Here is a 15,153-nt window from a genome sequence, read left to right as displayed (position 1 = left end):
TTAGACCCCTTTTCAGCCCCAGTCCATCAAATTTTAGAATTTTTAGCAGAGCTTTTTCAGTCGGGTGTGGCTGCTGCTACCATCAGGCTACAACTGGCAACCATATCTAATTTTCATATTGGAATTCTTAATTCTAGCATAATGTCTCATAAGCTCTGCAAAGCCTTCATGAGTGGAACATCTCTTCTTAGACGCCCAGTGAGGGATCCACATCCTCCTTGGAATATCAGTTTAGTTTTGACTTCTTTGATTCTGTCCCCTTTGAACCAGCAGCTTCATGCCCCTTAAAATTTCTTTCTTGGAAAATACTTTTTCTGGTTGATATTACCTCAGCTAGACATGTTTCAAAACTCCAAGCACTCTGTGTTCGTCCTCCATATATAGTGTTTCACAAAGATAGAGTTTCTCTTAGAACCAATCCATTCTTCATACCAAATGTCTGTTCAGAAAACAATTTAAATCAATCCATCGATCTCCCCATCTTCTTTCCCAATTATAGCAACAAGGCAGAATACGGTCTTCACCAACTGGATATGCACAGACAATTACGTTTTTACCTCCATAGGACCAAAGAGCTAAGAAAGTCAGACCAATTATTTCTCTCCTATGTTCACAATAAGCAAGGCCTTCCAGTTTCTAAGGTGACCTTATCCAAATGGTTATCTGACACCATTGACTTTATTTATCAAAAAAGAAAACAGACGTGCAGAGCCACATCCACAGCCCAATAATCAAGCAATAATATGTTGTTGAATGTCGTTGAAAATTTAATAACTCTAACGTTCAGTAAGTTTAATAAAACTAACAATGTTTTCATCACCATACATTAGTAACTTCTTCAGAAAAGATTAAAAACAAGAGTTCCACCTTTTAAAAGTCCCACTATAGGAGGCGTAAGGTCTCTCATCCTATCAGAGTAAAGTTCACATATAAAATCAATCAATTACCATGGAAACTTGTAAAACTACGGTTGCAAATAAGTAACTAGTCTTACATTAAAAATATGTACAATATGTTATTTATTTTACTAGTATGTACAAGTATACAAAATAAAAAATAAAAAATCGTAAAACATTGTAAAAGTATTTCTGAAAGGCAAAAGTTAACTATTTACATTATAATTGACATTTTCAAACCTAACCCAGCCTCAGTATTTAACTAAACGCTTCCATTTTAAAAAACAAGAAATATTGCAATTTTCATTAAGGCCAGGAGAACAAAATGCATTCAGCACTAGTTGCCATTCCAACTCACGACACTCAAGGAAAAGTGGTGTCGGTCCACCTCTTAGGTCAGGTAGAATCTGGTCAATGGCTATAAAGAAAAAAGAGTGGTCTGAATAAGATTCTACATGTTTAGCTAATGCATTGTCAGCATTTCTTTTCTTGATAGCGTAGTTATGTTCATGTATTCTATTTTTAAACTTTTGATTGTTTTTTCCGATGTAGAATACTGGGCAGTTCTTACATTGTGCCAGGTAGACTATACTTCTAGAGTTACAGTCAAGTCTGTGGTGAATAAAATACTTTTTGCCATTAACCACAAATGAATTAGTTGGTTTAACGCTATGGCATTCATTACATGAAGCACATTGGAAACATCCTAAAGTTCTGTGTTTGAATCCTGACCTCTTAGTTTCTAAAAGGTTTTTTAGGTTAGCGCCTTTCCTGTAAATGATGGTAAAGGAATAACCTAATCATTCTAAAAGAGAACTGTCTCTACCAAGCAGTTGCCAGTTTTTATACAAGATAAATTTAATGTAGTCACTGTCTTTGTTGAAGACTGTTACAAAACTTGATTTTAATGGAACTGTGGTAGTGTGTGACTGGTCTATGACAAAGTCGTTGGCATCACAATCAGGGGTGGCCGACGACAAATCAGTTGTTGTGTGAAGTAGTTTGCACCTTGTAAGTTCCTTAAACTGCAAAATGGGATTGAATAAACCTATCATCCGTTTATTTTTGACTTCTGAAACTAGCTCTTGTACTAGTTTCTGACGATACCCTCTATTTTTAAACATATTCGACAAGTTGTCACACTCATCAAAAAAATCCACTTCTAATGTACATAGTCTAGCTGCACATACTAGTTGTCCCTTAATTATAGAATGTTTCTGTTTGAAAGGGTGGGCACTAGTAAAATGGAGGAAAGAGTTGCAGTAAGTAGGTTTTCTGTAAATATTAGAAGAAAGCTCTGTTCAATTTACATGTTTAGTCAATTTCACGTCTAAGTATTCAATACTGATTGTATCAAATTTAGACGTGAATTTAAAAAAGTTAGTCGTTTTATTCAAGTATTCCACTAATTGGTTAGCTTCACTTAGGTCGCCTTTAAAAATAATAAATATGTCGTCGAGAAATCTTGTATAATAACTGACAAGGTTTCTTTTGTCAGGTATGTCAAAAATGAAAGTCTTCTTCCAGTATGCAACAAATATATTTGCTAAACTAGCTCCGCATGGTGTGCCCATTGCTACACCATGCTTTTGCAAATAGAATTGGTTATTGAAGGTAAAGTAATTATTAGTCAAGATAATGTCTAGCAATTCACCAACCAGGTCTATCTCATTTTTCAAAGCGTTCTTTTCTTTTAATATCAAAGTTGACCATTCAACTGCTTCTAGATGTGGTATAGAAGTATATAGGTCTACTACGTCTATTGTCAAGAGATTATCACATGGGTCCAATGCCACCTCGTTCAAATCAGCTAGTAGTGACCAAGAGTCTTTACATACTTGTGGGATCAGTTTCAAATATTTTTGTAAAATCGAGTCGATAACTTTGGCACAGGGATAAGTTAAAGAACCTCTACCATTGATTAGTGGTCTCATAGGTGGATTAGAGAGGTCTTTATGAATTTTAGGTATCCCAAACAAAATAGGGAGTTTAGGAAAAGGTATGTTGATGTAATTAAATGTATATATGTTAATTCTACCTTCAATAAAGAGGTCCCTGAAGTAGCCTTTAACTCTAGATAGCGCTCTGTTATATTCACTAAGTGAAGCTTTTAAGTAAGTTGTGGTGTCAAGTACTATTTCCATCTTGTCCTTGTACTCACTATTGTCAAAAATGACCAATCCACCACCTTTGTCTGGTTTAATACACCTAAGTGATTGAGATCTTAAAAGCTCCAAAGCTTGAGTTTGTTCATCACTTATATTATTCGTGTTGTTGTTACCCTTACGGTGGTATGAAATATGTCTAATATCTAGTTCGCACATGTTTTCAAATGTGCGTAACAAGGGATGAAGAGGGGGGTTGAAAACACTAGCAGTCTTAAAACTAGTGTTGTGAAAATCATTATTCCCAAACACAAAAGTGAGGTTCAGTTTTCTCACAAAACATTTTAAGTCTATAATAGTGCAAGCTAGGTTCATGTTCTTACTTGGAACAAACATGTTTCCTTTAACTAACAGGTCTGTCAACAGTGGGTCAATAATCACAGAAGAAAAATTGTAGATGTTAAAATCACTATTAGAGTTTGTTTGAATAATTGGTTTGGTTTGAGGTTGTAACGTCAAAGGTTCTACTATCGCTTCTTCCTTGTCCATCTTTGGCTCCTCTGGTTCCGAGGCGATTTGGAGTTCGGCTTGTTCGTAGTTGGCCCGTCTTTGCAAAAAAACTGTTCGTTGTCAACCCGGTTGTTTGGTTTCTCAGTCTGTTGGAAGTTTTGACCCCCATTAATGTTGTTACTGTTAGCTTGTAATCTTTCACTTCGTCTCACCTGGCCATTAGGTGGATTAAGGTCAAGGTCATCATCTAAGTGATAGTTATTAGGATTCAAATTTAATGATTGATTATTAAATTTAAGCGTAGGTTTTTTATCGTTCCAGACTTGGGTTTGCTTAGGTCTGGGGTAAGCGGAACCATTTAAATAAGCCAGTCAGTCATGGTTCAACTTCCTTATTTTATTTGCTTTAATTTTGTCAATCATTTGGTTAATACTCGAAAAAATTCTATCATACTCATACTTGTATCTAATTAAGTCATTGTCTGTTTTAATGTCAATGTCTAAATTGTTGACTTCAACTGAAAGTTTGTCAATTTGAACTGAATAATGTTTAATCATTAATTCCATAAGAGTAAACCCAGAAGTGTCAAAAAAATTGATCAATTTTTTGTGAAATACAAAATCTGGTACTAAACCAGTCGGAAATTGATAGTGTCTCAAACCTTTAGGTACTAGTTTCTCTTTAAGACATTGTTTAAAATAAACTACTTCAAGTTGCAGTTTTTTTATTTTAACTAATTTAAAGTCAAGGGTTTTAAGTTTATCCATGACTGTGGGTTTACTTACAAAAACTGGCAAAGAGTCACTGGCCTGACGTTCCTGGTGTGTATGGAAGCCAATTGTCAAGTTCTCTGTGTTGTTAACCCATTCGGCAAAGTTAGGAGTGCCAATAAGCCCTGTGTCGCTGGTGTAGTTAGTGCGCAGCTCATGTTGGTTTTCTTGTCTTGGTATCTGCCCTAGTGGTATACTGTTGTTGGAGCCGTTGGTGTCTCCATTCCCGTTTTTAAAATAGTTGTCTTCTCTTAGCTGGGTTGTACTAACCGTAGTTCCACTTGGTTGAGGTAAACTCTTGTTAGCTTCAACAGTTACAGTCCTGTGGTTGTTTTCAATAGTGTCCAGACGATTGACAATATTGTCAAGTCTTTGCGTAAGTGAATTCATAAAGGACACTAAGTCTGTATGTCTCGTCGATGAATTAGAACAAAACAAGTTGGGGCTGGGAGGGCTAGAAAGCACTTCTGTAGCCATAACAAACAAGTCGAAAATTCACGAAACAAACTAAGTAAAAACAAAAAAGAAAACAGATGTGCACAGCCACATCCACAGCCCAATAATCAAGCAATAATATGTCATTGAATGTCGTTGAAAATTTAATAACTCTAACATTCAGTAAGTTTAATAAAACTAACGTTTTCGTCACTATACATTAGTAACTTCTTCAGAAAAGATTAAAAACAAGAGTTCCACCTTTTAAAAGTCCCACTATAGGAGGCATAAGGTCTCTCATCCTATCAAAGTAAAGTTCACATATAAAATCAATCAATTACCATAGAAACTTGTAAAACTACGGTTGCAACTAAGTAACTAGTCTTACATTAAAAATATGCACAATATGTTATTTATTTTACTAGTATGTACAAGTATACAAAATAAAAAAATAAAAAATCGTAAAACATTGTAAAAGTATTTTTGAAAGGCAAAAGTTAACTATTTACATTATAATTGAAATAGTCAAACCTAACCCAGCCTCAGTATTTAACTAAACGCTTCCATTTTAAAAAACAAGAAATGTTGCAATTTTCATTAAGGCCAGGAGAACAAAATGCATTCAGCACTAGTTGCCATTCCAACTCATGACACTCAAGGAAAAGTGGTGTCGGTCCACCTCTTAGGTTAGGTAGAATCTGGTCAATGGCTATAAAGAAAAAAGAGTGGTCTGAATAATATTATACATGTTTAGCTAACGCATTGTCAGCCTTTCTTTTCTTGATAGCATAGTTATGTTCATGAATTCTATTTTTAAATTTTCGATCGGTTTTTCCGATGTAGAATACTGGGCAGTTCTTACATTGTGCCAGGTAGACTATACTTCTAGAGTTACAGTCAAGTCTGTGGTGAATAAAATACTTTTTGCCATTAACCACAAATGAATTAGTTGGTTTAACGCTATGCCGAATGGGTTAACAACACAGAGAACTTAACAATTGGCTTCCATACACGCCAGGAACGTCCGGCCAGTGACGCTTTGCCAGTTTTTATAAGTAAACCGACAGTCATGGATAAACTTAAAACCTTTGACTTTAAATTAGTTAAAATACAAAAACTGCATCTTAAAGTAGTTTATTTTAAACAATGTCTTAAGGCGAAAATTAGTACCTAAAGGTTTGAGAAACTGTCAATTTCCGACTGGTTTAGTACCAGATTCTGTATTTCACAAAGAATTGATCAATTTTTTTTGACACTTCTGGGTTTACTCTTATGGAATTAATGATTAAACATTATTCAGTTGAAATTGACAAACTTTCAGTTGAAGTCAACAATTTAGCCATTGACATTAAAACAGACAATGACTTCATTAGATACAGGTACGAGTATAATAGAATTTTTTCGAGTATTAACCAAATGATTGACAAAATGAAAGCGAATAAAATAAGGAAGCTGAACCGTGACCGACTGGCTTATTCAAACAGTTCCGCTTACCCCAGACCTAAGCAAACCCAAGTCTGGAACGATAAAAAACCTACGCTTAAATTTAATAATCAATCATTAAATTCTAATCCTAATATCTCTCACTTAGACGATGACCTTGACCTTAATCCACCTAATGGCCAGGTGAGACGAAGTGAAAGATTACAAGCTAACAGTAACAACATTAATGGGGGTCAAAACTTCAAACAGACTGAGAAACCAAACAACCGGGATGACAACAAACAGGTTTTTTGCAAAGACGGGCCAACTACGAACAAGCCGAACTCCAAATCGCCTCGGAACCAGAGGAACCAAAGATGGACCAGGAAGAAGTGATAGTAGAACCTTTGACATTACAACCTCAAACTAAACCAATTATTCAAACAAACTCTAATGGTGACTTTAACATCTACAATTTTTCTTCTGTGATTATTGACCCACTGTTGACAGACCTGTTAGCTAAAGGAAACACGTTTGTTCTGAGTAAGAACATGAACCTAGCTCGCACTATTATAGACTTAAAATGTTTTGTAAGAAAATTGAACCTCACTTTTCTGTTTGGGAATAATGATTTTCACAACACTAGTTTTAAGACTGCTAGTGTTTTCAACCCCCCTCTTCATCCCTTGTTACGCACATTTGAAAACATGTGCAAACTAGATATTAGACATATTTCATACCACCGTAAGGGTAACAATGACACGAATAATATAAGTGATGAACAAACTCAAGCTTTGGAGCTTTTAAGATCTCAGTCAGTTAGGTGTATTAAACCGGACAAAGATAGTGGATTGGTCATTTTTGACTTTAGTGAGTACAACGACAAGATGGAAATAGTACTAGACACCACAGCTTACGTAAAAGCTTCACTTAGTGAATATAACACAGCGCTATCTAGAGTTAAAGGCTACTTCAGAGACCTCTTTATTGAAGGTAGAATTAACATAGATACATTTAATTACATCAACATACCTTTTCCTAAACTCCCTATTTTGTTTGGGATACCTAAAATTCATAAAGACCTCTCTAATCCATCTATGAGACCACTAATTGATGGTAGAGGTTCTTTAACCTCTCCCTGTGCCAAAGTTATCGACTCAATTTTACAAAAATATTTGAAACTGATCCCACAAGTATGTAAAGACTCTTGGTCACTACTAGCTGATTTGAACGAGGTGGCGTTGGACCCCTGTGATAATCTCTTGACAATAGATGTAGTAGACTTTTATACTTCTATACCACATCTAGAAGCAGGTGAATGGTCAACATTGATATTAAAAGAAAAGAACGCTTTGAAAAATGAGATAGACCTGGTTGGCGAATTGCTAGACATTATCTTGACTAATAATTTCTTTACCTTCAATAACCAATTCTATTTGCAAAAGCATGGTGTAGCAATGGGCTCACCATGCGGAGCTAGTTTAGCAAATATATTTGTTGTATACTGGGAGAAGACTTTCATTTTTGACATATCTGACAAAAGAAACCTTGTCAGTTATTATACAAGATTTCTCGATGACATATTTATTAATTTTAAAGGTGACCTAAGTGAAGCTAACCAATTCGTGGAATACTTGAATAACACGACTAACTTTTTTAAATTCACGTCTAAATTTGATACAATCAGTATTGAATACTTAGACGTGAAATTGACGAAACATTTAAATCGAACAGAGCTTTCTTCTAATATTTACAGAAAACCTACTTACTGCAACTCTTTCCTCCATTTTACTAGTGCCCACCCTTTCAAACAGAAATGTTCTATAATTAAGGGACAACTAGTACGTGCAGCTAGACTATGTACAGTAGAAGTGGATTTTTTTGATGAGTGTGACAACTTGTCGAATATGTTTAAAAACAGAGGTTATCCTCAGAAACTAGTACAAGAGCTAGTTTCAGAAGTCAAAAATAAACAAATTTTAGGTTTATTCAATCCCATTTTGCAGTTTATGGAACTTACAAGGTGCAAACTACTTCACACAACAACTGATTTGTCATCGGCCACCTCTGATTGTGATGCCAACGACTTTGTCATAGACCAGTCACACACTACCACAGTTCCATTAAAATCAAGTTTTGTAACAGTCTTCAACAAAGATAATGACTACATTAAATTTATCTTGTATAAAAACTGGCAACTGCTTGGTAGAGACAGTTCTCTTTTAGAATGATTAGGTTATTCCTTTACCATCATTTACAGGAAAGGTGCTAAACTAAAAAACCTTTTAGAAACTAAGAGGTCAGGATTCAAATACAGAACTTTAGGATGTTTCCAATGTGGTTCATGTAATGAATGCCATAGCGTTAAACCAACTAATTCATTTGTGGTTAATGGCAAAAGGTATTTTATTCACCACAGACTTGACTGTAACTCTAGAAGTATAGTCTACCTGGCATAATGTAAGAACTGCCCAATATTCTACATCGGAAAAAACAATAGAAAGTTTAAAAATAGAATACATGAACATAACTACGCTATCAAGAAAAGAAAGGCTGACAATGCATTAGCTAAACATGTAGAATCTTATTCAGACCACTCTTTTTTCTTTATAGCCATTGACCAGTTTCTACCTGACCTAAGAGGTGGACCGACACCACTTTTCCTTGAGTGTCGTGAGTTGGAATGGCAACTAGTGCTGAATGCATTTTGTTCTCCTGGCCTTAATAAAAATTGCAACATTTCTTGTTTTTAAAATGGAAGCGTTTAGTTAAATACTGAGGCTGGGTTAGGTTTGACTATTTCAATTATAATGTAAATAGTTAACTTTTGCCTTTCAAAAATACTTTTACAATGTTTTACAAATTTTTATTTTTTATTTTGTATACTTGTACATACTAGTAAAATAAATAACATATTGTACTTATTTTTAATGTAAGACTAGTTACTTAATTGCGACTGTAGTTTCCATGGTAATTGATTGATTTTATATGTGAACTTTACTCTGATAGGATGAGTGACCTTACGCCTCCTATAGTGGGACTTTTAAAAGGTGGAACTCTTGTTTTTAATCTTTTCTGAAGAAGTTACTAATGTATAGTGACGAAAACGTTGTTAGTTTTATTAAACTTACTGAACGTTAGAGTTATTAAATTTTCAACGACATTCAACGACATATTATTGCTTGGTTATTGGGCTGTGGATGTGGCTCTGCACGTCTGTTTTCTTTTTTATTTTTACTTAGTTTGTTTCGTGAATTTTCGACTTTATTTATCAGTTAAGGTATAAACATCTACCAGCAAAACTGAAAGGTCATTCGTCTGTAGCCTTTCAGTCTAAATTGCCCATAGACTCAATTTGTGCAGCTGCCACTTGGGCAAATCCTCATACCTTTATCTCTTGTTACAAAGTGGATGTGGTCTCTCAGAGCAGGGCTTCCTTTGGTTCCACTATTCTGAAGAGTCTGTTCCAGTGAGCCACCCAGGGTCTTTAGGTGCTAGGGACACTGTCCCAAACAGCAAGAATGAAGGCGAGATGGGACAACTTTACATAAAGAAGTTATGTACCTACCATAACGTTCCATGTTAGTTGTCCTTCATCTCAGCTTCCTTCTTGCATCCCCCCTCCTTCCCCCTTCCTGAAGAATTGAGAGGAGTTCACTATGGTTTCTCTGGCTGATTTCCTTTTTCTTGGTTCACATGCCAGGTAATTTTATGACAGTTTACTCTGATCTGTTATTTTGGTAAATCAGTTTTAGGTTACTGGTTACTTTATATGTCTAGTGTGCACTATCACAAATGAGATCTGGGTAGCTGACCCTAGTCATTCTGGGAAAAGGGTTAGCATCAAGCCAGTAAATAGCTCTCAAGCTATAGAAGTAGGCCATTATGGAGCCGAGGATCAGCTCCGAACCCAAATAGCAAGAAGGAAGGCGAGATGAAGGACAACTAACATGGAACGTTATGGTAGGTACATAACTTCTTTTTTCAAAAAATAGCAGAATTAGAGGACAGAGCACGTAGGGAAAACCTGAGATGTTTAGCTATACCAGAAAAAACTGGAAGGAACAGACTGCATTAATTTTATGAAAGCACGAATAAGCAATTGGACTGGTATTCCACAGCAAAAATTATGATTTGAAAGGGCACATCATGTGTATGCACCAAACCTGGCTATGAGAAAGCAACCTAGACCTTTAATAGTAAAGATGCAATCCTACCAGCAGAAGGAGTTGATTCTGACAAAACTGGGTCAGATGGACAAAACACCAAAAGTGGGAGACAGAGTGTTTGTGGAGAAAGATTACTCATTGTACACCAGGAGAAGAGGAGTAAATTCACTCCACTGTTCAGGGAATGTTGAGACACAGGTGGGAGATTCAAATTGCTATACCCAACTGTCTTCATGGTATTTTTCCCTGGAGGAACAAAATCATTTTTGATTAAGTACATGCTAAGGAGGAAATACAAAAGTTTGTCCACAAAGTGAGCTGTGAAACAGAAGTAGATTCTGCTTCTTGTTCTTCTGGTAATAAAGATCACAGAGAGATACTGTACCTGTGAAATATTTTCCACTGTTTCAATGGAAAATGTTGGAGAGAAACAAATGTTCTGCCCAAATTAAGGCTCAGCCAAGATGGTCCTTGCTGCAATCTAAATCCTACCTTGAACACCAAAGGAATTCCACTACCTAAGTACAGAAACAAAGTATGCCATACCCCTATTTCATCTTCTAAGTGAATATATGTTAATTCTAACTGCCTGTACTTGTCTGTAAGAACTGCTAAGGCAAACATGCTACCACGAATGCCAGCCACCACTTCCCGGTCTCTTACTCCTCTTAGTTTTTATCCTTTTTAAAGTCCTATGTTCCTGTCCCAAAGAAATCTTCCTAGTCACTAATTACTGTAACCTTCTGCCCTGAGCTCTACTGCCCCTAACTTATCCATCCCTTGTGTTGTTTAGCTTGCCCAATTTCTCTGTATAGCAGTACCTGACTGATAAGCTACCTTCCATTGTAATTTTGGTGTATACCTATTGTTTTTTGAGCTATCTCATGCCTGAGGTGTAGCCCCTGCCCTCCTCTCCATCACATCCAGACCTAGGTATTATCAGGCCCCCATAACTGCAGGTGCCATTTTTGATATTCCTCCCTATCCATCCACAAACCTCCTCATCAGGCGCTGAATCATGGTAGCTCACCAGGTAAATTAAGTGTGTCTCATGTCTTTATTGTATTAGTTTAATCTACAGTGTATCTTATGATGCCAATTGCGAGTTTATACCTTAAACAAGTATGATGCCAAATGAATGTTTTCTTTTACTGTATTTACATGTTGAATGCTATTGGAATACTCATGATAATATCATTCTGCTACTAGCACTGTTGTTTTTAAAAGAAATGAGAAAAATGCTGTACTTAATTGTACACCCCTGTGCCTGGTTTATATGTAGTACTGACTTTGCTAGGTAATTTACCAAGTGCAGAATACTGTCCTGACCTGCACTGCTCTTGAAACAATAATGAACTTGTCTGTAGCATTAGCTACTCTATCTTGGTCCTCTGATATGTTCTTTGTTAGTCTGCTCATATGACTTTATTATTGCCTAATTGTAATATTCCTAATAAGGAAATAATTACTTAATTTTTCACATTCCTTGACTCTCTGTTGTTTTGTTTTCCCCTATTTTTTCTGCCCAAATTAAGGCTCAGCCAAGATGATCCTTGCTGCGATCTAAATCCTACCTTGAACACCAAAGGAATTCCATTACCTAAGTACAGAAACCAAGTATGCCGTATACCCCTATCTCATTGCCTAAATGAATATATATTAATTCTAACTGCCTGTACTGCTCTGTATTAACTGCTAAAGGTGAGCATGTTACCATGAATGCCAGCCGTCACTTCCTGTTCTCTTACTCCTCTTATAGGTTAATAAGATGATCCTAGGCTATCGGCCCAGAGCCCCTTATGGCCAAGAATTTTGCCCATGTACCCTCAAAGTCAGCACCTGTTTCCCCTGCCCAGCAGAGTGGGATCCCAGGGGTATATTTTCTGTTTCCCATCCAGTCGTACAGGTTTCTCTTAAAGAGGACTAGAGAGGTACTCTGCTTGACATGGGGAGGGAGTCTATTTCACAGTCAGGGGAGTCTTTGGGACACAAATATGTGCTGCCAACAAGTTCTCTTAATGTCACATACCCGGTTAAGGCCTTGTGTGTGGATTGCACGAGTGGAGTTTGTCTTATGGAAATGCAGCAACTCCATCAAGGCTGGGTCTGAAATGGCCTTGTATGCCAGACACAGGTCACCTCTGAGCAGTCTGTATGAGACTGAGTAGAGGTACAGGGCTTTTAGCCTATCTGTATAGGATAGGTGTTTGAGACACTGGATTTTCCTGGTCAGGAACCTCTGTGGTCTCTTCAACTGCTGCTTGTGCTTGGCAAGGTACATGCAGAAGGGGGAAATGTACTTAATAATGTGTCTGATAAGGGAGGCATACAGGAATGTTATGGCCTCCTTGTTCCTGGATGAAATACCATTATGAGGTGGGCCATGTAGAAAGCCTTCCATACAATGGAGGCAACATGGGGGTCAAAAGTCAGGTTGCTATAAACCTGGGTGCCCAAGCTCTTCATGACTGATCGCATGCTTAGTACATTGCTGTTAATGTGATAATTAGTGGGGATGGCATTTTACCCAAAAGAGATAATGATGCATTTCTTGGCATTCAGTTTGAGGCCATGCTTCTGGCACCAGTCATTAGTTTGGGTAAGGCCCTCTTGGAGGATGTTCACATCACTAGGGGAATTTAAAACAGTGCCCAGCATGCAGTCATCTGCATACTTGGTCATCCACAGACCACTGGTTTTGGCTTGCACTTCACAAAAGTATATCCCAAACAGTAGAGGCCCTAAGACTGATCCTTGGGGTACGCCACTCATTACACGTCTACTACTAGAGGTGGCTTCCCCTACTTTGACAGAGTGGGTTCTATCAGTGAGCCAGTTAGCTACCCATCTGGTAACATGCAGGTTGATGCCTAGCTGGGAGAGTTTATCTATTATGCCCAAGTGGGGAATAGTGTCAAAGCCTTTGGCTAGGTCAAGGTAGGATGTGTGCACAGTCTTCCCCTCGTCCATGGCTTTGGCAACTGATTCAAAGAAGTCGACTAAGTTTAACAGGCATGATCTCCCTTTGACAAAAAAACTGTTTGGGGTCAAGCATTTGGAGGTTGCCAATGTCCTTGTTTATAAGGTCCATGATAATGTATTCCATGGCCTTGTAGATCAGGCTAGGTAGGCTGATGGGCCTATAATTGCCTGAGTCAGTGGACTCTCCACCTTTGTGTAGCAGGATGACAGTGGCTGCCCTCCATTCAGCTGGGATGAAGCCAGTGCTCGGGCTTTGGTTGAATCGGGTGTCTAACGGAGCTGAGAGCTCATGCCTAAGTTCATGGAGGATACAGCCAGGGATGGTATCGGGTCCCATGGAGACTGTATTTTTTTTGCCCTTCAGAAGGCATTACGAACCTGCTCCCTGGTGATAGGGGGGGGGCATGTGCTGGAGATGTCCTGGTTTACTGATTGGGGGGGCAGTGGGTAAAACTTTCACTGAACCTGCCTGCCAGCAGGTTGGCTATATCTGTGGCATTTGTGTATGTGGTGTTATTGACCTCCAGTTCAGAGCAGATTTGGGTGTTGGCTTTGAGATTGCAGACATATGTGAAGAAGGCCTTGTGATTGTCCTTGGTGGATGTGGCCAATTTGGACTCAAAGTTAGCCTTAGAGGATTTCACCAGTGACTTTATTTGCTTGTTCAGACAAAGGAGAGATTGCTTCCAGCTTGGCACCTGCTCCTTCTTGGCACTGGGCAGCATTTTTTTCCCTTCTATTATAGAGTTTGATTATTGCTGCTGTCCACCAGACAGGTTTACTCTTCCTTGAGGAAGATGATTTGGTCCTGTCAGGTATTGCTGAATCCATACAGCTATGTCGGTACTCATATAGTTTTTTGGTGTAGGCTTGGGCATCAGTGCTAGTTCCAACTGAAGGGATGGTGGCTGTGAAGCTGCTTCTACCTTCTCTGAGGAGATTGTAGTCAGCTTTGGAAACGTTTTTCATTTGACCCTGACGGGGGGTCCAGGGGAGATGGTAGCTTCAAAGGTGATCGCTTTATAGTTGGATCTTACAAAGGAGGATGACACTGTAGGAGTGCTACAGTGGCTACTCATGTTGGTTATGACCAGGTCCAGGATATTTTCACCTCTAGTAGGGGTGTCAACCAGCTGATCCAATGCATTAGTACTGATGAAGTCAAGGAATCTTGACTCAGATTTTATCCTTTCTAAAGCCTTACATTCCTCTCTCAAAGAAATCTCCCTAGTCTCTAATTACTGCAACCGTTTGTTCTGAGCTCTGCTGCCCCAACTTATCCATCCCCTGTGTTGTTTAGCTTGCCTGATTTCTCTGTTTAGCAGTGCCTGACTGATAAACTACATTCCATTGTAATTTTGGTGTATAATTACTGATTTATTGTTTCTTGAGCTGCGCTCAGACTCGGTACACTCCCCACTCACTGCCTAAATCCTTTCCTTTATACCTAACCATCTGGACCTCCCTGTTCCTTAACCCCCTCCCCCTCCTGTTACACCATAGAAATCCCATTCATTACCCCACACCCAACACACACCTAACTTGTAAAGCTGCTACTTCTCCTTTTGCCTCCTGTATATCAAATACTTCCCCTACTGGTAACATCACCCAGTACTATACATACTCATATATACTCCTGATATATATATATATATATATATATATATATATATATATATATATATATATATATACCAACTACATGTTTTGATATCCTCTAATCGTTGTAACCTAAATACTCCTCCATCATACCAAATAAGACTTTCTCAACCATCTCACTTCTGATATTACTTCCATTACTCCTCCTTTTCTCACTCGCCTCACTTAATACCCAGTTATCTCCCATTCATAAAGTTCCTACAGA

This window comes from Protopterus annectens, chromosome 3.part0 (genome assembly GCF_019279795.1).
Source record: "Protopterus annectens isolate FY-2018-M chromosome 3.part0, PAN1.0, whole genome shotgun sequence".
Lineage (NCBI taxonomy): Eukaryota > Metazoa > Chordata > Ceratodontiformes > Protopteridae > Protopterus > Protopterus annectens.
Note: the sequence above shows the minus strand (reverse complement) of the source record.